The sequence below is a fragment of the Chiloscyllium plagiosum genome, unplaced genomic scaffold (genome assembly GCF_037043375.1).
Source record: "Chiloscyllium plagiosum isolate Xiang-an unplaced genomic scaffold, Cpla_swu_hap1 HiC_scaffold_4, whole genome shotgun sequence".
NCBI classification, from domain to species: Eukaryota; Metazoa; Chordata; class Chondrichthyes; order Orectolobiformes; family Hemiscylliidae; genus Chiloscyllium; species Chiloscyllium plagiosum.
The window spans coordinates 75,407,732-75,432,003 of NW_028270142.1; the positions used below are offsets into that span (position 1 = coordinate 75,407,732).

Here is a 24,272-nt window from a genome sequence, read left to right on the forward strand (position 1 = left end):
CGCTCCCACGCTCTCACGCTCTCACGCTCTCTGGCTCTCTGGCTCTCACGCTCTCACGCTCTCACGCTCTCTGGCTCTCTGGCTCTCACGCTCTCACGCTCTCACGCTCTCTGGCTCTCACGCTCTCACGCTCTCACGCTCTCAGGCTCTCAGGCTCTCACGCTCTCACGCTCTCACGCTCTCACGCTCTCACGCTCTCACGCTCCCACGCTCCCACGCTCCCACGCTCTCACGCTCTCTGGCTCTCACGCTCTCTGGCTCTCTGGCTCTCACGCTCTCACGCTCTCTGGCTCTCACGCTCTCACGCTCTCACGCTCTCACGCTCTCACGCTCTCTGGCTCCCACGCTCCCACGCTCTCACGCTCTCTGGCTCTCACGCTCTCTGGCTCTCACGCTCTCTGGCTCTCACGCTCTCTGGCTCTCACGCTCTCTGGCTCTCTGGCTCTCAGGCTCTCACGCTCTCACGCTCTCAGGCTCTCACGCTCTCACGCTCTCAGGCTCTCACGCTCTCACGCTCTCACGCTCCCACGCTCTCACGCTCTCACGCTCTCACGCTCTCACGCTCTCACGCTCTCTGGCTCTCACGCTCTCTGGCTCTCACGCTCTCTGGCTCTCTCGCTCTCACGCTCTCACGCTCTCACGCTCTCACGCTCTCACGCTCTCACGCTCTCACGCTCTCTGGCTCTCTGGCTCTCACGCTCTCTGGCTCTCACGCTCTCTGGCGCTCACGCTCTCTGGCGCTCACGCTCTCGGGCTCTCACGCTCTCTGGCGCTCACGCTCTCGGGCTCTCACGCTCTCGGGCTCTCACGCTCTCGGGCTCTCACGCTCTCTGGCGCTCACGCTCTCGGGCTCTCACGCTCTCGGGCTCTCACGCTCTCGGGCTCTCACGCTCTCTGGCTCTCACGCTCTCTGGCGCTCACGCTCTCTGGCTCTCACGCTCTCGGGCTCTCACGCTCTCTGGCTCTCACGCTCTCGGGCTCTCACGCTCTCGGGCTCTCACGCTCTCGGGCTCTCACGCTCTCGGGCTCTCACGCTCTCTGGCTCTCACGCTCTCTGGCTCTCACGCTCTCACGCTCTCACGCTCTCACGCTCTCTGGCTCTCACGCTCTCTGGCTCTCACGCTCTCACGCTCTCTGGCTCTCACGCTCTCTGGCTCTCACGCTCTCTGGCTCTCACGCTCTCTGGCTCTCACGCTCTCTGGCTCTCACGCTCTCTGGCTCTCACGCTCTCTGGCTCTCACGCTCTCACGCTCTCTGGCTCTCACGCTCTCTGGCTCTCACGCTCTCGGGCTCTCACGCTCTCGGGCTCTCACGCTCTCACGCTCTCGGGCTCTCACGCTCTCGGGCTCTCACGCTCTCGGGCTCTCACGCTCTCGGGCTCTCACGCTCTCGGGCTCTCACGCTCTCTGGCTCTCACGCTCTCTGGCTCTCACGCTCTCTGGCTCTCACGCTCTCACGCTCTCAGGCTCTCAGGCTCTCAGGCTCTCAGGCTCTCAGGCTCTCAGGCTCTCAGGCTCTCACGCTCTCACGCTCTCACGCTCTCACGCTCTCTGGCTCTCTGGCTCTCACGCTCTCTGGCTCTCACGCTCTCTGGCTCTCACGCTCTCTGGCTCTCAGGCTCTCACGCTCTCAGGCTCTCACGCTCTCAGGCTCTCAGGCTCTCAGGCTCTCACGCTCTCACGCTCTCACGCTCTCACGCTCTCACGCTCTCACGCTCTCACGCTCTCTGGCTCTCACGCTCTCTGGCTCTCACGCTCTCTGGCTCTCACGCTCTCTGGCTCTCACGCTCTCTGGCTCTCACGCTCTCTGGCTCTCACGCTCTCTGGCTCTCACGCTCTCTGGCTCTCACGCTCTCTGGCTCTCACGCTCTCTGGCTCTCACGCTCTCGGGCTCTCACGCTCTCTGGCTCTCACGCTCTCACGCTCTCACGCTCTCTGGCTCTCACGCTCTCACGCTCTCTGGCTCTCACGCTCTCACGCTCTCTGGCTCTCACGCTCTCACGCTCTCTGGCTCTCTGGCTCTCACGCTCTCTGGCTCTCACGCTCTCTGGCTCTCACGCTCTCTGGCTCTCACGCTCTCTGGCTCTCACGCTCTCTGGCTCTCACGCTCTCTGGCTCTCACGCTCTCTGGCTCTCACGCTCTCTGGCTCTCACGCTCTCTGGCTCTCACGCTCTCGGGCTCTCACGCTCTCGGGCTCTCACGCTCTCTGGCTCTCACGCTCTCACGCTCTCACGCTCTCTGGCTCTCACGCTCTCACGCTCTCTGGCTCTCACGCTCTCACGCTCTCTGGCTCTCACGCTCTCACGCTCTCACGCTCTCACGCTCTCACGCTCTCACGCTCTCACGCTCTCACGCTCTCACGCTCTCTGGCTCCCACGCTCCCACGCTCTCACGCTCTCTGGCTCTCACGCTCTCACGCTCTCACGCTCTCACGCTCTCTGGCTCTCTGGCTCTCACGCTCTCTGGCTCTCACGCTCTCTGGCTCTCACGCTCTCTGGCTCTCACGATCTCTGGCTCTCACGCTCTCTGGCTCTCACGCTCTCACGCTCTCTGGCTCTCACGCTCTCTGGCTCTCACGCTCTCTGGCTCTCACGCTCTCTGGCTCTCACGCTCTCTGGCTCTCACGCTCTCGGGCTCTCACGCTCTCGGGCTCTCACGCTCTCTGGCTCTCACGCTCTCACGCTCTCACGCTCTCGGGCTCTCACGCTCTCGGGCTCTCACGCTCTCTGGCTCTCACGCTCTCTGGCTCTCACGCTCTCTGGCTCTCACGCTCTCTGGCTCTCACGCTCTCACGCTCTCACGCTCTCACGCTCTCTGGCTCTCACGCTCTCACGCTCTCTGGCTCTCACGCTCTCTGGCTCTCACGCTCTCGGGCTCTCACGCTCTCGGGCTCTCGGGCTCTCACGCTCTCGGGCTCTCACGCTCTCTGGCTCTCACGCTCTCTGGCTCTCACGCTCTCTGGCTCTCACGCTCTCTGGCTCTCACGCTCTCTGGCTCTCACGCTCTCTGGCTCTCACGCTCTCACGCTCTCAGGCTCTCACGCTCTCACGCTCTCAGGCTCTCACGCTCTCACGCTCTCAGGCTCTCAGGCTCTCACGCTCTCAGGCTCTCAGGCTCTCAGGCTCTCACGCTCTCAGGCTCTCAGGCTCTCACGCTCTCACGCTCTCACGCTCTCACGCTCTCTGGCTCTCTGGCTCTCACGCTCTCTGGCTCTCACGCTCTCTGGCTCTCACGCTCTCACGCTCTCTGGCTCTCAGGCTCTCAGGCTCTCAGGCTCTCACGCTCTCAGGCTCTCACGCTCTCACGCTCTCACGCTCTCACGCTCTCTGGCTCTCTGGCTCTCACGCTCTCTGGCTCTCACGCTCTCTGGCTCTCACGCTCTCTGGCTCTCACGCTCTCGGGCTCTCACGCTCTCTGGCTCTCACGCTCTCGGGCTCTCACGCTCTCGGGCTCTCACGCTCTCGGGCTCTCACGCTCTCGGGCTCTCACGCTCTCGGGCTCTCACGCTCTCGGGCTCTCACGCTCTCGGGCTCTCACGCTCTCGGGCTCTCACGCTCTCTGGCTCTCACGCTCTCTGGCTCTCACGCTCTCTGGCTCTCACGCTCTCTGGCTCTCACGCTCTCACGCTCTCACGCTCTCACGCTCTCACGCTCTCTGGCTCTCACGCTCTCACGCTCTCACGCTCTCTGGCTCTCACGCTCTCTGGCTCTCACGCTCTCTGGCTCTCACGCTCTCTGGCTCTCACGCTCTCTGGCTCTCACGCTCTCTGGCTCTCACGCTCTCTGGCTCTCACGCTCTCTGGCTCTCAGGCTCTCACGCTCTCTGGCTCTCACGCTCTCTGGCTCTCACGCTCTCTGGCTCTCACGCTCTCACGCTCTCTGGCTCTCACGCTCTCTGGCTCTCACGCTCTCTGGCTCTCACGCTCTCTGGCTCTCACGCTCTCTGGCTCTCACGCTCTCTGGCTCTCACGCTCTCTGGCTCTCACGCTCTCACGCTCTCACGCTCTCACGCTCTCACGCTCTCTGGCTCTCACGCTCTCTGGCTCTCACGCTCTCTGGCTCTCACGCTCTCTGGCTCTCACGCTCTCTGGCTCTCACGCTCTCTGGCTCTCACGCTCTCTGACTCTCACGCTCTCTGGCTCTCACGCTCTCTGGCTCTCACGCTCTCTGGCTCTCACGCTCTCTGGCTCTCACGCTCTCACGCTCTCTGGCTCTCACGCTCTCTGGCTCTCACGCTCTCTGGCTCTCACGCTCTCTGGCTCTCTGGCTCTCACGCTCTCTGGCTCTCACGCTCTCTGGCTCTCACGCTCTCTGGCTCTCACGCTCTCACGCTCTCTGGCTCTCACGCTCTCTGGCTCTCACGCTCTCTGGCTCTCACGCTCTCTGGCTCTCACGCTCTCTGGCTCTCACGCTCTCACGCTCTCACGCTCTCTGGCTCTCACGCTCTCACGCTCTCTGGCTCTCACGCTCTCTGGCTCTCACGCTCTCTGGCTCTCACGCTCTCACGCTCTCTGGCTTTCAGGCTCTCACGCTCTCACGCTCTCACGCTCTCTGGCTCTCACGCTCTCTGGCTCTCACGCTCTCACGCTCTCACGCTCTCACGCTCTCACGCTCTCTGGCTCTCAGGCTCTCACGCTCTCACGCTCTCTGGCTCTCACGCTCTCTGGCTCTCACGCTCTCTGGCTCTCACGCTCTCTGGCTCTCACGCTCTCTGGCTCTCACGCTCTCTGGCTCTCACGCTCTCACGCTCTCACGCTCTCTGGCTCTCACGCTCTCTGGCTCTCACGCTCTCTGGCTCTCACGCTCTCACGCTCTCTGGCTCTCAGGCTCTCACGCTCTCACGCTCTCACGCTCTCACGCTCTCTGGCTCTCACGCTCTCTGGCTCTCACGCTCTCACGCTCTCACGCTCTCACGCTCTCACGCTCTCACGCTCTCTGGCTCTCAGGCTCTCACGCTCTCACGCTCTCACGCTCTCACGCTCTCACGCTCTCTGGCTCTCACGCTCTCTGGCTCTCACGCTCTCTGGCTCTCACGCTCTCTGGCTCTCACGCTCTCTGGCTCTCACGCTCTCTGGCTCTCACGCTCTCTGGCTCTCACGCTCTCACGCTCTCACGCTCTCTGGCTCTCACGCTCTCTGGCTCTCACGCTCTCTGGCTCTCACGCTCTCTGGCTCTCACGCTCTCTGGCTCTCACGCTCTCTGGCTCTCAGGCTCTCACGCTCTCACGCTCTCTGGCTCTCACGCTCTCTGGCTCTCACGCTCTCTGGCTCTCACGCTCTCTGGCTCTCACGCTCTCACGCTCTCACGCTCTCACGCTCTCACGCTCTCTGGCTCTCACGCTCTCACGCTCTCACGCTCTCACGCTCTCTGGCTCTCACGCTCTCACGCTCTCTGGCTCTCACGCTCTCAGGCTCTCACGCTCTCACGCTCTCACGCTCTCACGCTCTCACGCTCTCTGGCTCTCACGCTCTCTGGCTCTCACGCTCTCTGGCTCTCACGCTCTCTGGCTCTCACGCTCTCTGGCTCTCACGCTCTCACGCTCTCACGCTCTCACGCTCTCACGCTCTCAGGCTCTCACGCTCTCACGCTCTCTGGCTCTCACGCTCTCTGGCTCTCACGCTCTCTGGCTCTCACGCTCTCACGCTCTCTGGCTCTCACGCTCTCACGCTCTCAGGCTCTCACGCTCTCACGCTCTCTGGCTCTCACGCTCTCTGGCTCTCACGCTCTCACGCTCTCACGCTCTCACGCTCTCTGGCTCTCACGCTCTCACGCTCTCACGCTCTCTGGCTCTCACGCTCTCACGCTCTCTGGCTCTCACGCTCTCACGCTCTCACGCTCTCACGCTCTCTGGCTCTCACGCTCTCACGCTCTCACGCTCTCTGGCTCTCACGCTCTCTGGCTCTCACGCTCTCTGGCTCTCACGCTCTCAGGCTCTCACGCTCTCACGCTCTCACGCTCTCACGCTCTCTGGCTCTCACGCTCTCTGGCTCTCACGCTCTCTGGCTCTCACGCTCTCTGGCTCTCACGCTCTCACGCTCTCACGCTCTCACGCTCTCACGCTCTCAGGCTCTCACGCTCTCACGCTCTCACGCTCTCTGGCTCTCACGCTCTCTGGCTCTCACGCTCTCTGGCTCTCACGCTCTCACGCTCTCACGCTCTCACGCTCTCACGCTCTCACGCTCTCAGGCTCTCACGCTCTCACGCTCTCTGGCTCTCACGCTCTCTGGCTCTCACGCTCTCTGGCTCTCACGCTCTCTGGCTCTCAGGCTCTCACGCTCTCACGCTCTCTGGCTCTCACGCTCTCACGCTCTCTGGCTCTCACGCTCTCTGGCTCTCACGCTCTCTGGCTCTCACGCTCTCACGCTCTCACGCTCTCACGCTCTCACGCTCTCACGCTCTCAGGCTCTCAGGCTCTCAGGCTCTCAGGCTCTCACGCTCTCAGGCTCTCAGGCTCTCAGGCTCTCAGGCTCTCACGCTCTCAGGCTCTCACGCTCTCACGCTCTCACGCTCTCACGCTCTCTGGCTCTCTGGCTCTCACGCTCTCTGGCTCTCTGGCTCTCACGCTCTCTGGCTCTCACGCTCTCACGCTCTCAGGCTCTCACGCTCTCAGGCTCTCGCTCTCAGGCTCTCAGGCTCTCAGGCTCTCAGGCTCTCAGGCTCTCACGCTCTCACGCTCTCACGCTCTCAGGCTCTCACGCTCTCAGGCTCTCTGGCTCTCTGGCTCTCACGCTCTCTGGCTCTCACGCTCTCTGGCTCTCGCTCTCAGGCTCTCAGGCTCTCAGGCTCTCAGGCTCTCAGGCTCTCAGGCTCTCAGGCTCTCAGGCTCTCAGGCTCTCACGCTCTCACGCTCTCACGCTCTCACGCTCTCACGCTCTCACGCTCTCTGGCTCTCTGGCTCTCACGCTCTCTGGCTCTCACGCTCTCACGCTCTCAGGCTCTCAGGCTCTCACGCTCTCAGGCTCTCACGCTCTCAGGCTCTCAGGCTCTCAGGCTCTCACGCTCTCACGCTCTCACGCTCTCAGGCTCTCAGGCTCTCACGCTCTCAGGCTCTCACGCTCTCAGGCTCTCAGGCTCTCAGGCTCTCAGGCTCTCAGGCTCTCACGCTCTCACGCTCTCACGCTCTCACGCTCTCACGCTCTCACGCTCTCACGCTCTCACGCTCTCACGCTCTCACGCTCTCTCTCACGCTCTCTGGCTCTCACGCTCTCAGGCTCTCGCTCTCAGGCTCTCAGGCTCTCAGGCTCTCAGGCTCTCAGGCTCTCACGCTCTCACGCTCTCACGCTCTCAGGCTCTCACGCTCTCAGGCTCTCTGGCTCTCACGCTCTCTGGCTCTCACGCTCTCTGGCTCTCACGCTCTCAGGCTCTCGCTCTCAGGCTCTCAGGCTCTCAGGCTCTCAGGCTCTCAGGCTCTCACGCTCTCTGGCTCTCACGCTCTCTGGCTCTCACGCTCTCTGGCTCTCGCTCTCAGGCTCTCAGGCTCTCAGGCTCTCAGGCTCTCAGGCTCTCACGCTCTCACGCTCTCACGCTCTCAGGCTCTCACGCTCTCAGGCTCTCTGGCTCTCACGCTCTCTGGCTCTCACGCTCTCTGGCTCTCACGCTCTCAGGCTCTCGCTCTCAGGCTCTCAGGCTCTCAGGCTCTCAGGCTCTCAGGCTCTCAGGCTCTCACGCTCTCACGCTCTCACGCTCTCAGGCTCTCACGCTCTCAGGCTCTCTGGCTCTCACGCTCTCTGGCTCTCACGCTCTCAGGCTCTCGCTCTCAGGCTCTCAGGCTCTCAGGCTCTCAGGCTCTCAGGCTCTCAGGCTCTCAGGCTCTCAGGCTCTCAGGCTCTCAGGCTCTCACGCTCTCACGCTCTCACGCTCTCACGCTCTCACGCTCTCTGGCTCTCTGGCTCTCACGCTCTCACGCTCTCTGGCTCTCACGCTCTCACGCTCTCACGCTCTCAGGCTCTCACGCTCTCACGCTCTCAGGCTCTCAGGCTCTCAGGCTCTCTCGCTCTCAGGCTCTCAGGCTCTCAGGCTCTCAGGCTCTCAGGCTCTCAGGCTCTCAGGCTCTCAGGCTCTCAGGCTCTCAGGCTCTCAGGCTCTCACGCTCTCAGGCTCTCACGCTCTCAGGCTCTCACGCTCTCACGCTCTCACGCTCTCACGCTCTCACGCTCTCATGCTCTCATGCTCTCTGGCTCTCACGCTCTCTGGCTCTCACGCTCTCTGGCTCTCACGCTCTCTGGCTCTCACGCTCTCTGGCTCTCTGGCTCTCACGCTCTCTGGCTCTCACGCTCTCTGGCTCTCACGCTCTCTGGCTCTCACGCTCTCTGGCTCTCACGCTCTCTGGCTCTCACGCTCTCTGGATCTCACGCTCTCTGGATCTCACGCTCTCACGCTCTCACGCTCTCTGGCTCTCAGGCTCTCGCTCTCGGGCTCTCACGCTCTCACGCTCTCACGCTCTCACGCTCTCAGGCTCTCACGCTCTCACGCTCTCACGCTCTCACGCTCTCTGGCTCTCTGGCTCTCTGGCTCTCTGGCTCTCTGGCTCTCACGCTCTCACGCTCTCACGCTCTCACGCTCTCACGCTCTCACGCTCTCTGGCTCTCACGCGCTCTGGCTCTCACGCTCTCTGGCTCTCACGCTCTCTGGCTCTCACGCTCTCACGCTCTCTGGCTCTCACGCTCTCACGCTCTCTGGCTCTCTGGCTCTCACGCTCTCTGGCTCTCACGCTCTCTGGCTCTCACGCTCTCTGGCTCTCACGCTCTCTGGCTCTCACGCTCTCAGGCTCTCACGCTCTCACGCTCTCACGCTCTCACGCTCTCACGCTCTCACGCTCTCACGCTCTCAGGCTCTCGCTCTCAGGCTCTCAGGCTCTCAGGCTCTCACGCTCTCACGCTCTCAGGCTCTCAAGCTCTCAGGCTCTCACGCTCTCACGCTCTCAGGCTCTCTGGCTCTCTGGCTCTCACGCTCTCTGGCTCTCACGCTCTCACGCTCTCAGGCTCTCACGCTCTCACGCTCTCTGGCTCTCTGGCTCTCTGGCTCTCACGCTCTCTGGCTCTCACGCTCTCTGGCTCTCAGGCTCTCACGCTCTCAGGCTCTCACGCTCTCACGCTCTCACGCTCTCAGGCTCTCACGCTCTCACGCTCTCACGCTCTCACGCTCTCACGCTCTCACGCTCTCACGCTCTCACGCTCTCACGCTCTCACGCTCTCACGCTCTCAGGCTCTCAGGCTCTCACGCTCTCACGCTCTCAGGCTCTCAGGCTCTCACGCTCTCAGGCTCTCAGGCTCTCTGGCTCTCACGCTCTCTGGCTCTCACGCTCTCTGGCTCTCACGCTCTCTGGCTCTCACGCTCTCTGGCTCTCACGCTCTCTGGCTCTCACGCTCTCTCGATCTCAGGCTCTCTCGATCTCAGGCTCTCAGGCTCTCACGCTCTCACGCTCTCACGCTCTCACGCTCTCACGCTCTCTGGCTCTCACGCTCTCTGGCTCTCACGCTCTCACGCTCTCACGCTCTCACGCTCTCTGGCTCTCTGGCTTTCTGGCTCTCTGGCTCTCTGGCTCTCTGGCTCTCACGCTCTCACGCTCTCACGCTCTCACGCTCTCTGGCTCTCACGCGCTCTGGCTCTCACGCGCTCTGGCTCTCACGCGCTCTGGCTCTCACGCTCTCTGGCTCTCACGCTCTCTGGCTCTCACGCTCTCTGGCTCTCACGCTCTCTGGCTCTCTGGCTCTCTGGCTCTCTGGCTCTCTGGCTCTCACGCTCTCACGCTCTCACGCTCTCACGCTCTCACGCTCTCACGCTCTCACGCTCTCACGCTCTCACGCTCTCAGGCTCTCACGCTCTCAGGCTCTCTGGCTCTCACGCTCTCTGGCTCTCACGCTCTCTGGCTCTCACGCTCTCTGGCTCTCACGCTCTCTGGCTCTCACGCTCTCTGGCTCTCTGGCTCTCACGCTCTCTGGCTCTCACGCTCTCTGGCTCTCACGCTCTCACGCTCTCACGCTCTCACGCTCTCACGCTCTCACGCTCTCACGCTCTCAGGCTCTCAGGCTCTCAGGCTCTCAGGCTCTCAGGCTCTCGCGCTCTCACGCTCTCGCGCTCTCTGGCTCCCGCGCTCCCGCGCTCTCGCGCTCTCTGGCTCTCACGCGCTCTGGCTCTCACGCGCTCTGGCTCTCACGCGCTCTGGCTCTCACGCTCTCTGGCTCTCACGCTCTCTGGCTCTCACGCTCTCACGCTCTCAGGCTCTCACGCTCTCACGCTCTCACGCTCTCACGCTCTCTGGCTCTCACGCTCTCTGGCTCTCACGCTCTCTGGCTCTCACGCTCTCTGGCTCTCACGCTCTCACGCTCTCACGCTCTCACGCTCTCACGCTCTCACGCTCTCACGCTCTCTGGCTCTCGCGCTCTCGCGCTCTCGCGCTCTCGCGCTCTCGCGCTCTCGCGCTCTCACGCTCTCACGCTCTCAGGCTCTCACGCTCTCACGCTCTCACGCTCTCAGGCTCTCAGGCTCTCACGCTCTCACGCTCTCACGCTCTCACGCTCTCTGGCTCTCACGCTCTCTGGCTCTCACGCTCTCTGGCTCTCTGGCTCTCTGGCTCTCACGCTCTCTGGCTCTCACGCTCTCTGGCTCTCACGCTCTCTGGCTCTCACGCTCTCACGCTCTCAGGCTCTCACGCTCTCTGGCTCTCACGCTCTCTGGCTCTCACGCTCTCTGGCTCTCACGCTCTCTGGCTCTCACGCTCTCACGCTCTCAGGCTCTCACGCTCTCTGGCTCTCACGCTCTCACGCTCTCACGCTCTCACGCTCTCAGGCTCTCAGGCTCTCACGCTCTCAGGCTCTCAGGCTCTCACGCTCTCAGGCTCTCAGGCTCTCTGGCTCTCTGGCTCTCACGCTCTCACGCTCTCACGCTCTCACGCTCTCACGCTCTCACGCTCTCACGCTCTCACGCTCTCACGCTCTCAGGCTCTCAGGCTCTCACGCTCTCACGCTCTCACGCTCTCACGCTCTCACGCTCTCACGCTCTCAGGCTCTCAGGCTCTCAGGCTCTCAGGCTCTCAGGCTCTCACGCTCTCACGCTCTCTGGCTCTCACGCTCTCACGCTCTCACGCTCTCACGCTCTCTGGCTCTCTGGCTCTCACGCTCTCACGCTCTCGCGCTCTCTGGCTCCCGCGCTCTCACGCTCTCACGCTCTCACGCTCTCAGGCTCTCAGGCTCTCAGGCTCTCTGGCTCTCACGCTCTCACGCTCTCACGCTCTCTGGCTCTCACGCTCTCACGCTCTCACGCTCTCTGGCTCTCTGGCTCTCACGCTCTCACGCTCTCACGCTCTCTGGCTCCCGCGCTCTCGCGCTCTCTGGCTCTCACGCTCTCTGGCTCTCATGCTCTCTGGCTCTCACGCTCTCTGGCTCTCACGCTCTCACGCTCTCACGCTCTCACGCTCTCAGGCTCTCACGCTCTCTGGCTCTCACGCTCTCACGCTCTCACGCTCTCACGCTCTCACGCTCTCAGGCTCTCAGGCTCTCACGCTCTCAGGCTCTCAGGCTCTCACGCTCTCACGCTCTCAGGCTCTCACGCTCTCTGGCTCTCACGCTCTCACGCTCTCACGCTCTCACGCTCTCAGGCTCTCAGGCTCTCAGGCTCTCAGGCTCTCAGGCTCTCAGGCTCTCACGCTCTCACGCTCTCTCGCTCTCTCGCTCTCTCGCTCTCTCGCTCTCACGCTCTCACGCTCTCACGCTCTCACGCTCTCACGCTCTCACGCTCTCACGCTCTCACGCTCTCGGGCTCTCGGGCTCTCGGGCTCTCGGGCTCTCGCGCTCTCGCGCTCTCTGGCTCCCGCGCTCCCGCGCTCCCGCGCTCTCGCGCTCTCGCGCTCTCACGCTCTCACGCTCTCACGCTCTCTGGCTCTCACGCTCTCTGGCTCTCACGCTCTCTGGCTCTCACGCTCTCTGGCTCTCACGCTCTCACGCTCTCACGCTCTCACGCTCTCACGCTCTCACGCTCTCAGGCTCTCACGCTCTCACGCTCTCACGCTCTCACGCTCTCACGCTCTCACGCTCTCTGGCTCTCTGGCTCTCTGGCTCTCACGCTCTCACGCTCTCGCGCTCTCTGGCTCCCGCGCTCTCGCGCTCTCTGGCTCTCACGCTCTCTGGCTCTCACGCTCTCTGGCTCTCACGCTCTCACGCTCTCACGCTCTCACGCTCTCACGCTCTCACGCTCTCACGCTCTCACGCTCTCTCGCTCTCTGGCTCTCTGGCTCTCACGCTCTCACGCTCTCACGCTCTCACGCTCTCAGGCTCTCACGCTCTCAGGCTCTCACGCTCTCAGGCTCTCACGCTCTCACGCTCTCACGCTCTCACGCTCTCACGCTCTCAGGCTCTCAGGCTCTCACGCTCTCACGCTCTCACGCTCTCTGGCTCTCACGCTCTCTGGCTCTCACGCTCTCAGGCTCTCACGCTCTCAGGCTCTCAGGCTCTCACGCTCTCACGCTCTCTGGCTCTCACGCTCTCACGCTCTCACGCTCTCACGCTCTCAGGCTCTCAGGCTCTCACGCTCTCTGGCTCTCTGGCTCTCTGGCTCTCTGGCTCTCACGCTCTCACGCTCTCACGCTCTCAGGCTCTCACGCTCTCACGCTCTCAGGCTCTCAGGCTCTCACGCTCTCTGGCTCTCTGGCTCTCTGGCTCTCACGCTCTCACGCTCTCACGCTCTCACGCTCTCACGCTCTCAGGCTCTCAGGCTCTCGCGCTCACGCGCTCCCGCGCTCTCGCGCTCTCGCGCTCTCGCGCTCTCTGGCTCTCACGCTCTCTGGCTCTCACGCTCTCTGGCTCTCACGCTCTCACGCTCTCACGCTCTCACGCTCTCAGGCTCTCAGGCTCTCGCGCTCTCGCGCTCCCGCGCTCCCGCGCTCTCGCGCTCTCGCGCTCTCTGGCTCTCACGCTCTCACGCTCTCACGCTCTCTGGCTCTCACGCTCTCTGGCTCTCACGCTCTCACGCTCTCACGCTCTCAGGCTCTCAGGCTCTCGCGCTCTCGCGCTCTCGCGCTCTCGCGCTCTCGCGCTCTCGCGCTCTCGCGCTCTCGCGCTCTCGCGCTCTCTGGCTCTCACGCTCGCGCGCTCTCTGGCGCGCTCTCTCTCTCGCGCGGGCTCCCACTCGTTCTCTCTCTCGGTCTGCCGCTCGCCCTCGCTCTCTCGCTCTGCCGCTCTGCCGCTCGCCCTCGCTCTCTCGCTCTGCCGCTCACCCTCGCTCTCTCGCTCTGCCGCTCGCCCTCGCTCTCTCGCTCTGCCGCTCGCCCTCGCTCTCTCGCTCTGCCGCTCGCCCTCGCTCTCTCGCTCTGCCGCTCGCCCTCGCTCTCTCGCTCTGCCGCTCGCCCTCTCTCTCTCGCTCTGCCGCTCGCCCTCTCTCTCTCGCTCTGCCGCTCGCCCTCGCTCTCTCGCTCTGCTGCTCGCGCGCTCGCTCTCTCGCTCTTCCGCTCGCTCTCTCGCTCTGCCGCTCGCGCTCGCTCTCTCGCTCCGCCGCTCTCTCGCTCTGCCGCTCGCGCTCTCGCTATCTTGCTGTCGCTCGCTCTCTCTCGCGCGCTCTCTCTCGCGCTCTCTAACTCTGCCGCCCTCTCTGCCGCCCTCTCTCGTTCTCTCGTGCTCTCGTTCTCTCGCGCGCTCTCTCGCTCTCTCTCTCACTCTCTGTCTCTCTTTCTGTGTGTGTGTCTCTCGCTCTGTCTATCTCTGTCAGTTTGTCTCTTTCTCACTCTTTTACTCTTTCTTTTTGTCTGTCTCTCACTGTCTCTCTTTTTCTCTCTGTCTCTGTCAGTTTCTCTCTCTCTCTCTCTCTCTCTCTCTCTCTGTGTCTCTGTCTCTCACTAGCTCTCTCTCGCTGCCTGTGTGTGTCTCTCTCACTCACACAGACACACACACTGTCTCTCCTGCACAGACCAGGTGCTGCCTATTATCAGTGCTTGTCCCTTTTACAACTGCCATTGTTTTGACATTTTTTTTAAAGAGTTCCAAAACCTGGGTTCAATTCTCACCTCAGGCGACTGACTGTGTGGAGTTTACACATTCTCCCTGGGTCTGCATGGGTTTCCTCCGGGTGCTCCAGTTTCCTCCCACAATCCAAAAATGTGCAGGTTAGGTGAATTGGCCATGCTAAATTGCCCGTAGTTTAGATGAAGGGATAAATGTAGGGGAATGGGTCTGGGTGGGCTGCGCTTTGGCGGGTCGGTGTGGACTTGTTGGGCCGAAGGGTCTGTTTCCACACTAAGTAATTTAATCTAATCTAATGCAACAGCGTATAAAACAGTAATTGCTGCTCTTGGAATTTAACAAAATCACCTCCAACACCTAAAATACCTCAAAGAAAAAAAGGAGCTTGAAATGTCAACTCTCCTGCACCCTGTATACTGCCTGACTGGCTGTGCTTTTTCACACCACACGTTTTGACTTTGAACTCTCCAGCGTCTGCTGTCCTCACTTCCTCCCATCACAAACCAACTGTTTGTTTCATTGTTGTGCTATTATCCAACCAAAAATGTTCAAATAGTATCAATTATGTATGTAGATCCTAGTGTGACATAAAAAAATTCTAGTATGAATAAACAAATATAATTTTTTTAAAAAGCAGCTTTACATTTGTGTTTCAGTATGCAATTTTAAAATTTTTTTTGTGGCATTCTTAGGTGTTGACATATTGCTCCACTAACTTAAGCAATATGAGCAATAACTCCAACAGAACTCAAAAGCTTGACACCATCCGGATCAAAGCTGTTTATGTTGATTGGCATAGTGGCAGCAATATCGACCATCTACAAGATGCACAGCACAAACTTACTAGGCTCTTCCGATAGGAGCTTGCAAACCCACTATCACTGTCACCTTGAAGGTCCAGGGCAACAGGTACATGGTAGAACTACCACCTGCAAATTCTCCAACCCACACTGTCCTGAATTGGAGGTATATCACAGTTTCTTCACTGTTACTCGGTCAAAATCCAGGAACTCCTTTCCAAATGGCACTTTTGTTGTTCCTGTGCTCCAAGGACTATAGAGGATTAAGAAGGTAGTTCACCTTCACTGTCTCCAACTGGATGAACAATAAATGGTGGCCAAGCCAGTGTCTCTCATTCTGTGAACAATTTTGAAAAAAAAGTCAGCTCAGCCTGTAGTTATAGCAATTCATATGCAGGTATCTTTTACAAAACGGGGGTCTGCAGTAAATTGTATTAGTTTTTCGCCAACAAATTGTCAGAAATATCTGGTTTACTTCTAAAGATGCAGAATTATTTGACATCATTTAAGCTTTCAACACACAGTTCACAGCTTTCCTTTTAAATTTGAGATGTTGCTCCATATTAAGAGGGTGTAAAACTTTCCAAATTCCAAGTTTGTTCTTCTTGTCTGTGCCTTTAGTTCATATCTTTCATCATATGTGCTTTGATTATTTTGGATTTTGTATTCTATACAGCATGTACTGATTTGATAAATATTCTCTCATGATTGGGAAGAATAAAAAGGTTGCAATTTAATTGGAGAAATCACAGTTTTTAGCAATTTAATGAATATCAAAAGAATTGCACATGTTTAATAAATAAAAAATGAAACTCATTAAGGATTGTTCGTCTGCAGACGTCACATTGTGTGAAGAAGCTATATCTGGCTTTGGTCATTCAGTACTGAATTTTATTTTGCAAACCTTTCTTATTAAGGTCTAAATAATAAAATTATACCCTATAGCATTAAAAGATATACTACTTCTACTGTAAAAGCAGAATTCTTATTCCATAAAATTAAGAATATAAACCTTCGTTTACAAGTTAGAAGATTTGACTTTTGGATTCTTTGAAACATGGTTTTATAACTGTCTCTTATTTTGTTAAACCTCTTTTAACAAGAATAATTAACATGTACACTTGTATAACACACAACTTTTATACCAGAACTATCTCATAACATTAAAGCAAAATAAAATTGGAGCTGATGTTAGTTCATTGCACTAAAAGTTTAGACTTGATATACTTTGAAGAAAATTTGCCATTTTACCAGTTCCCAATAATCCATGACTATATGTAATTGTCATTCGCCTGACATTATCATAATAGCAGAATTGTGGAAGGAAGAAATTAATTTTAAAATTTTAATTTGGGAGCTGGAAAACTACATTTAATGGCTTCAATTTGTAAAATAACTTTTTAAAGTAGAATTGTAACTTTAGGGACTTGTGTATTTTATTGTGTGACATCAAATGGTTTTGTAAACTTTAGACTGTGGAAGACCATCAATATGTTATCACACATATAGCAAACGTAAGTAGGTGCTTTGTTAATCTATCCACAATTAACTTTATTCTTAAAAATAAAATTATTTTGAGGCACTGTAAATTTGTTTAAATTGGCTTTTTTTTTCTTAAAATCTGTTTATTTTCTATTTTGAGTTAATACACTTGTTTTATCTAATAGGAATTGCCCTCATAATATTGAAGCAAAGGTTAAAAAAACTCAGCTAATCCATGTGTATTAAAAGATAAGCACATATTTTATTTCCAACTTAGAAGCAGTATGATAATCATTAGTAGGAGGGAAGTGGTATTCTGATATGACAGTTTTAAAATAACTCACTGAAAATCATGGGTTTTAGGTTTGTTGTCATATATTTGGATTTCCCTTTAAAAATTGAATTTGTTGAATATGATCTTCTAGTGTGATCTTTTGATTTATTTGAAACCTTTTCATTTATATGTTGCAAAGCAGTCATAAAGTTTTACAAAATTAAGAAATATTTTTTGTAAATTGAGTTCAACTGAAGCTGTGTACTTTGCATAAATAAACCAATTTTAAATAATCAAAAATCCAATCTAGATTTCAATAATTCCGTTTCCAAGGACAGTCACAAAGTTACTTATTTAAGTAGCTAGAAATGTGTTGCTGGAAAAGCACAGCAGGTCAGGCAGCATCCAAGGAACAGGAGAATCGACGATTCTCCTGTTCTTTGGATGCTGCCTGACCTGCTGCGCTTTTCCAGCAACACATTTCTAGCTCTGATCTCCAGCATCTGCAGCCCTCACTTCTCTACTTATTTAAGTAAACTACTACTTCATTGTTAGAAAATCCAATCATTACATGAAATTTCTACTTGCAAACAATTTTGAATTATTTTGGTCTACAGTTTGGAATCAATGAATAGTACAGTCACATAAAAGCCATTCAGCCCATCATTTTTGTGCAGCTCTCTGAAATATAACTGTATCCTTGAAGTTTTAACCTTGTATAATATGACAAGATGAGACCAAATTGTTAGGTCAGTTATTGATAAAAACAAAAGTATGTAAAAAATTCAAAAACAAATTTCGCATCCAATCTGAAAATGTATTGCAAATAAATTTCAATGTGAATAAATCTGAGGTTGTGCATTTTGGTGGTAAAAATAATGAAGTCATATAGCTATTGGAAACTGAATTCTGAATGAAGTAGAGGAGCAAAGGGACTTCAAGGTGCAGATACAAAATTACTGAGTGGACAGACCGATTTAATAAGGCTATTTAGCAACTTTGATAGCAGAACGTTGAGATGAAAATTTAGAGGGAGAGAATTAAGCCTCAGTCCTGAGCATAGATTTGGTCTCCATATTATTGAGGCACAAGTGAAATTGCAAAAAAATGTAAAGATAGTTAAAATCTCTGAATTCTAATACTCTCTCTAGAAAAGAGAAGGTCACTTAACAGATGTTTAAGATTATTAAAGGCTTTGATGATGTAGAGTTAGAGAAAATTATTGGGATACCAAAACAATAAACCAAATCAATCCAATGTATGATTTGAGAGACACTTCTTTATCTAAAGAGTGATCTAGGAAGTGATACCTATTATTACCTGCAGGTAGCAGTAGGGTGGATGAATTTTATACTATAACTGTTCTCTCTAAATATTATTCTTCAGCATTTGTTTCTGATTTTTATTTTGTAGTTTAGCACTTAAAACTAAAATGAAGCGTAACACTGAGGTGAACCAGTCCTTGTGATGTAACTTTTAAGTTTTTAATAGATTTTTAAAATTCTATGCATGTTTTAAACAAAACATTGCACTTTTTAATCTTTTACCTGTTTAAAGCTTCATTAAATTAGTGGATAAAGATATTATATTAAAATTTAGTATTTTTACAATAATCTGCCATGGTTTTCAGATGTCAGATACTTGTTTCTGCTGTTAATTTTAAATTAATACGTCTACAAGTTACATATTGTTAAAACTATGTATTAAGCAAATTAACAGATTATTGTTTTAATCTATAATAATCCAGGGAGTGATGACTATTGATGTTCCTAAATTCATTGACTTTCTAAATTATGTGAATTACTGAATAACAGAGCTGAGAATGATATTGGAATGCTTCACGTTGTTACGCAGCTTAGTATATTTAATAGTAGCACTTTTACATTTCAGACTGTATTTATAAACTTACTTCTGGATTTTGTAGTTATTTCAACATTTTCTTACCTGAATCTGTACACTATGTAGGTAATAAAACATAGGTAGTTAGGCATGTTCCTTTTTTTATTTTTATGGTTCAGGTTTCAGCACACTCAACTTCAAATTTCACTACTCTTTAAGTTATGTATAAACTTGCATCATATTTGTTTAAAATATCCTATTTTTATGCAAATCTGTTTATATGCTGCTTTGCCATTTGAAGTGCTAAATTGCATGATTAGACATCAATGTTTCTGTTTATGCACAATTTATAACTAATAAAATTCACAGGTATCTTTGCATAGTTTATTGCACAAAATCAATAAACATTAATTGCTAATGTCTTGCTTTTTTCAGAATACCCATTTTGTTTTCTATTCTATTATTTATAGAGATTTTGCAGAGTTCATGGAAAGTTATTTCTGAGAAGGTTCATTCTTATAGCCAACTAGCAGTTTCTAATATAGCTGGCATAAAATTGAATATTTAAAAACAAAAGAAAAGGGCACTTGCTTACATTTTAGCTAAACATTTTAAATACATGTTAAGCAGTTAGCTGTGGTTGACCATCTATATTAAGCTGTCAGTTATTTTGTAATTAATTGTTATTTATTAACAGTAATACAATGTTTAGTCTAAGTTCACAATAAAGTTACTAATTTAAAATATCCTGGTTTTATGTAGAAATTTTTAAAAATTCAACCAGTGTTTCATCCCATGACTATACTACCTCTCTCTGACTTTTGTCACTTTTCTGCACACTGGATAGATGGCTCCATTTCAAAGTGTATTGAGAAATACACTCTTTGTAGTTAAAGTCTGTAAGATCCTGTGTCCAGGCCAATTCGGTCTTTGTCTCTGATTCATTATAACATTGACTCCTTTTGACAATAGACCTTCTTTAACACTTGCATTTGCAACATTGCAAGTTGACCATCATTGGTTATTTTTTCTCTCTCTTTTTAAGCATCGGGAACTTCCCTACCCAGTCCTCCCCATCCAAGCCCCATTTGCTGAATTAGTTACAAGAAATTTATCAATTACATGTAAATAACAAAATTGTCATTCTAATTGCCGGAAGTAGTGAGCTGAACAATTTACAACAGGACTGGTATTCTTTCTTTAGGATGCCAAAACACACAGTAATAAATTTCCTGTTGACTGAACTGTTTTTAAACAATTTCTTAAATAAAGGTGCCCTTCTTGCCTGCATCTGGTCAATTAATTTGGTTTTCTGAGGAGCATTCCCGTTTGTTTGAAACCAGTTATTCATGCCAACAAGATGAGTCTTTGCACTTCTATTATTACAACTCATACTGGACAAAAGTATCGAAGATCACTTGATCTGCTAAATTAGTATCTCTCACTTTTTCATTGTTTGTACAACAATGAGAGCATAATTTATACTTCTTATTTAATATATAATCTAACATTCCAATCATGTACTGGATGTAAATTGTTAGATGTACCCAAGAGGTAACAACCTAGGTTCTGCACTTTTTCTTCTAAGCAAGAACTTGAGGGAGATGCCTTTCTTAACTTGACAGAGTAAGGAAGGAAACAAAAAAATCTGTATTTATGTGTTGACTTGTCATGCTTCAGATTTATTAGATTTTTTTTGGATTACTTACAGTGTGGAAGCAGGCCCTTCGGCCCAACAAGTCCACACTGACCCTCCGAAGAGCAACCCACCCAGACCCATTCCCCTACATTTACCCCTTCACCTAACACTACAGCAATTTAGCATGGCCAATTCACCTAAACTGCACATTTTTTTTGGACTGTTGGAGGAAACCAAAGCACCCGGAGGAAACCCTCGCAGACACTGGGAGAATGTGCAAACTCCACACACAGTTGCCTGAGGCGGGAATTGAATTGAACCCGGGTCTCTGGTGCTGTGAGGCAGCAGTGTTAACTGCTGTGCCACTGTGCAGCCCACAAAGCTCTTTTACATAAACTGATTTGTATACAATTTGCTACAACTATGTGGGCAAACAACAGTCACTTTGCACATTGCAAGTTTCCACACACACACTGTTACGTTAAAGGATAATTAGTCTTTTACAAATTGATTGGTAGTACTAGTCAGAAGAATGTAGACTAGTACACTCTTGAACAAGCTTTTTCCCTTTTGAATATTGTTGAATCACCCCACATACATTATTGGGACCAAAAGCTGAAATTGCTGGAAAAGCTCAGCAGGTCTGACAGCATCTAAAGAGAGAAATCCGTTAACTTTGTGGGTCGAGCGATCCTTCCTCAGAAACAGATGCTGCAAGACCTGCTGAGCTTTTCCAGCAATTTCTGGTTTTGTTTCTGACTTCTAGCATCTGCAGTTCTTTTGGTTTTTACATTATTGGGACCTTGGTTTAGCATCTAATTCTGAATACTGCTGGATATTAATTGCTTGTTGTCCTGCAGGCCAAACCTTTTAAAAAAAGGGGAATGCCTAAACAGTTTTAGTTCAGTAAAAAACATGATTCTGCTCCGATCAGCTATCTAGGTAGACATTGTGAACACCGTTTATATCCAGTAGAACATGATTACTAAACATACTGAAAATCTTCAAGGCCTATAACTTTCCAAGGACTGAATATAGTAATATATATAGTTAAATGGCCTGTTTCACTATTTTAGGCCATCTCATTTTGTCTACCCAACATTTTACCCATATCTCCCCAAATGTTTGGATAATAAATCTCTCTCAAATTTTAGATGATTCTTCGCAATTAGCGACTGATGATAGAAGAATTCTAAACTTGTGTCAGCTATGGCTCAGTTGGCAGCACTCTTGCACCTGAACTACGAAGGTAGCACATTCCAGATCTTATCTTGATGATATGCTGCATGGAAAAGTTTCTTCTTATGTTTCCATTGCTCCAATTACTTGAAATCTGTATCCTCTCATTCTTGATGCTTCCAGCATAAACAATATTATATGAATGTTTGTTATGGGCTAGGTCAGACCATAACTTTGCAATTTGTTTTGGTAAGTATACAGTGAAAATTACCTGTATTAAGTTAGCAAGGTTGACTACCAGATTTTAAAACAGACAAAAATTTATTCACAAAATTACACAATGAAACACAAAAGAATAAAGAACCCTTACAGAATTCAGTCCATCCAAGCTAGACTTAATTATGCTATTCCATGTATATACACAGTCACAATAAGCAAACCTCCTTAAGGAACAGTAAAACAAAAGGAGCAGATCCTTACAGGTTCAAGATAGAAGGGCAGAAAGGGAGCAAGCCTATTCACCTAGTCCATTGCTGAATTCTCAACTTGTTCTGGACTGAACTGCTCTGCTAGAGAGCTGACCACTTTCCTTTCATTATACAGGTCACTTCTAAAACATTACCATTTTGGCCTGAAGTCTCATCTGTTTACATATAAACAAAAAGGCCTCTCGACACCCTTTGATCTTTGCACCAAACTAGACAAATCGAAACTGGGAACAGTTTATTACAGCTCTGAAAAAACCAAAGATACTGTATCCTTGAAAAAAGGGACCAGCTTTGTGACATGTTTAATATAACTTCCTTGATTTTGTACTGTCTTCCCTGTTAATAAAGCCTAAGTTGCTATATGCTGAATTAACTGCTTTCTCAACCTTCTAATAATTTGTGCATGTATGTAACCTTTGTCGTATTGTCTCTCTGTTTTTAATAAAATTATTATTCTCACACTCGTCTGTACTGAACTTTATCAGCTACTTGTTCATCTGTTCCACACTAATTTGTCAATGTTCATTTGAAGTTCTACACTATCTTCCTCACCGTTCTTAGCAGTGTTTCTTAGGCTGATAGGTGGTATATTCTAATGACCCCAGAAACTGGTATGGAAGTTATGGGCTTTTCTTGATCTATATCAGTGACCTGGAGTTGGGAATGTGGAAAATTATGTTGGCAGATGACTCAAATCTTAGAAATATGTTTAACAGTGAGAAGCACAGCTGCAGACTTAAGACAGATATTGAATGGTACAATGGGAGACAAGTAGCAGATAATATTTAATGACTTAGAAGAAAAAACAGACAATTTCAACTAGAGTTCAGGGATACAGAATTGGCAGGTTATGTACCAAACCTTTGACAGTGACATGAGAAGTTGGAAAAGCTTTATAAATAAAGGTGGAAAGAATGTTATAATGGACTGTCAATATTCAGTTTCCATAATCTTATTTTGATACCGGGGACCTTCATGAACTAAGGTGATTCCTAAAGAGGATAAATGCTGACTTAAAATGACTGCTTTGATCAGACAACCAGATTGAGGCAAGTTCTGGGAACAATATGGGATACGCTAAACTCAGTGCACTCAATTATCATTTCATGATGAGCATTGAAACCAGAACAACTGAGTTTGCATGAAGGTTTTTATCTCTTGTTTAACTCACACTTGCATGAGAAGGTGTTTCAGTGGTTAGTACAGCTGCCTTACAGCAACAGGGACCTGGGTTTGATTCTAGCCTCTGGAGACTGCCTGTGTGGACTTTGCATATTTTTTTCTGTGTCTGCATGGGTTTCCTCAGAGTGCTCCGGTTTCCTCCCAGAATCCAAAGATGTGAATTGGCCATGCTAAATTGTCCGTAGTGTTCAGGGATGTGTAGGTGAGGTGCATCAGTCAGAGATAAATGTAGAGTAATAGGGTATGGGAATGACTCTGGGTGGGTTACACTTTGGAGGATTGGTGCAGACCTGTTGGGCCAAGTGGCTTGTTTCCATACTTTAGGGATTCTATGAAAATTCACTTGTTTTGAGATGGACTATTGTCTTTGCAAGCTATGTACTCCACAGGCAATGGAGTTAATCTCAGGAATATATGCCTAAATTCTATTTTACTGGTTTGTTTGGGTGAGCAGGGAGAGAAGGAAAAATGGTTTCATAATAATGCAACTTTCAAGGCTCTCGCAATCATTCATCCTGCCTTACCATGCCTTGAATGAAGTACCTGGTGAAAAATAATTTGAGGAAATGATCATTTACTGACAACTCCAAGATTTTACAAATTTCAATACTGCTGAGTTAAACCCTCCCAACCCCTCACCTGGTTGTAACAGATTTGGAAGCTTGAGGATCAGTCTACAGTTCAGGAAGGGAGATTTTCAAAGGGAGAAGAGTGAGGCAGAGACGCAATGATAAGGAATGTAAAGGGATTTAAATTGAAACAGCTCCAGTTGAGAAAGGAGAATGTGGGCACTCTAGAGAGGGATTCACACCCAATTCTGATTTAAGGGTTGAAGCCCATTTCATCCCAGGTTTGATGAGAAACGGTGGATGTTGCCTTTATTGTTTTTGAAAGGTTTGCACAGCAATTAAAGTGGCCACTATTATTGCAGAGCAAGCTGACAAGGAAAGCTCAGTGTTCACACACTCTTACCTGAGGACAGTGTCACTGACTATGAGGCAGCAAACCTGACTGCTTTAAGTATGTAGGGGTCAGTGTTACAAGATGTTAAAAATTCTGTACCTTCAAGAAATGGCCTGGCAAGGCAGACGTGGAATCTGAAACAAAAAGAGAAATTGTTGATGAAACTCAGTAGATCTTGTAGCATCTGTGAGGAGAAAGTAGAGTTATTGTTTAGAGTCTTGGGTCCTAATGAAAAGTCACCAGACTTGAAATATCAATTCTGCGTTCCCTTGACAGAAGCTGCCAGACCTGCTAAGTTTCACCAGCAATTTGTTTCTCTTTCAGAGTTCCAGCATCCACAGTTCTTCATTTTATTTTATTAGATTATGAATGATTTAAGCAGTTATGTTTGACCAGTAGGCAAAATTGATGCCCAAAATTGAGACCAGCTAAGAAAATCATTGTGGGATATTTCTCCTTGGTGTACTAAAACTCCATT

The 24,272-nt window shown here is 51.4% G+C and overlaps 1 protein-coding gene across 8 annotated transcripts in view; it reads left to right on the top strand.

Annotated features, from left to right (window-relative positions):
• Nucleotides 1-24,272, top strand: part of plag1 (pleiomorphic adenoma gene 1) — a 346,025-nt gene that overhangs the window by 265,084 nt on the left and 56,669 nt on the right. The window contains exon 2 of one of the 8 annotated variants that reach the window (XR_015756987.1): nucleotides 14,641-15,560. The exons of the other annotated variants lie outside the window; for them this stretch is intronic. The gene's annotated coding sequence lies outside the window, so the exon portion shown is untranslated. Of the gene's footprint in view, nucleotides 1-14,640; nucleotides 15,561-24,272 lie in introns of those variants that run through there. 8 annotated transcript variants of the gene reach the window in all.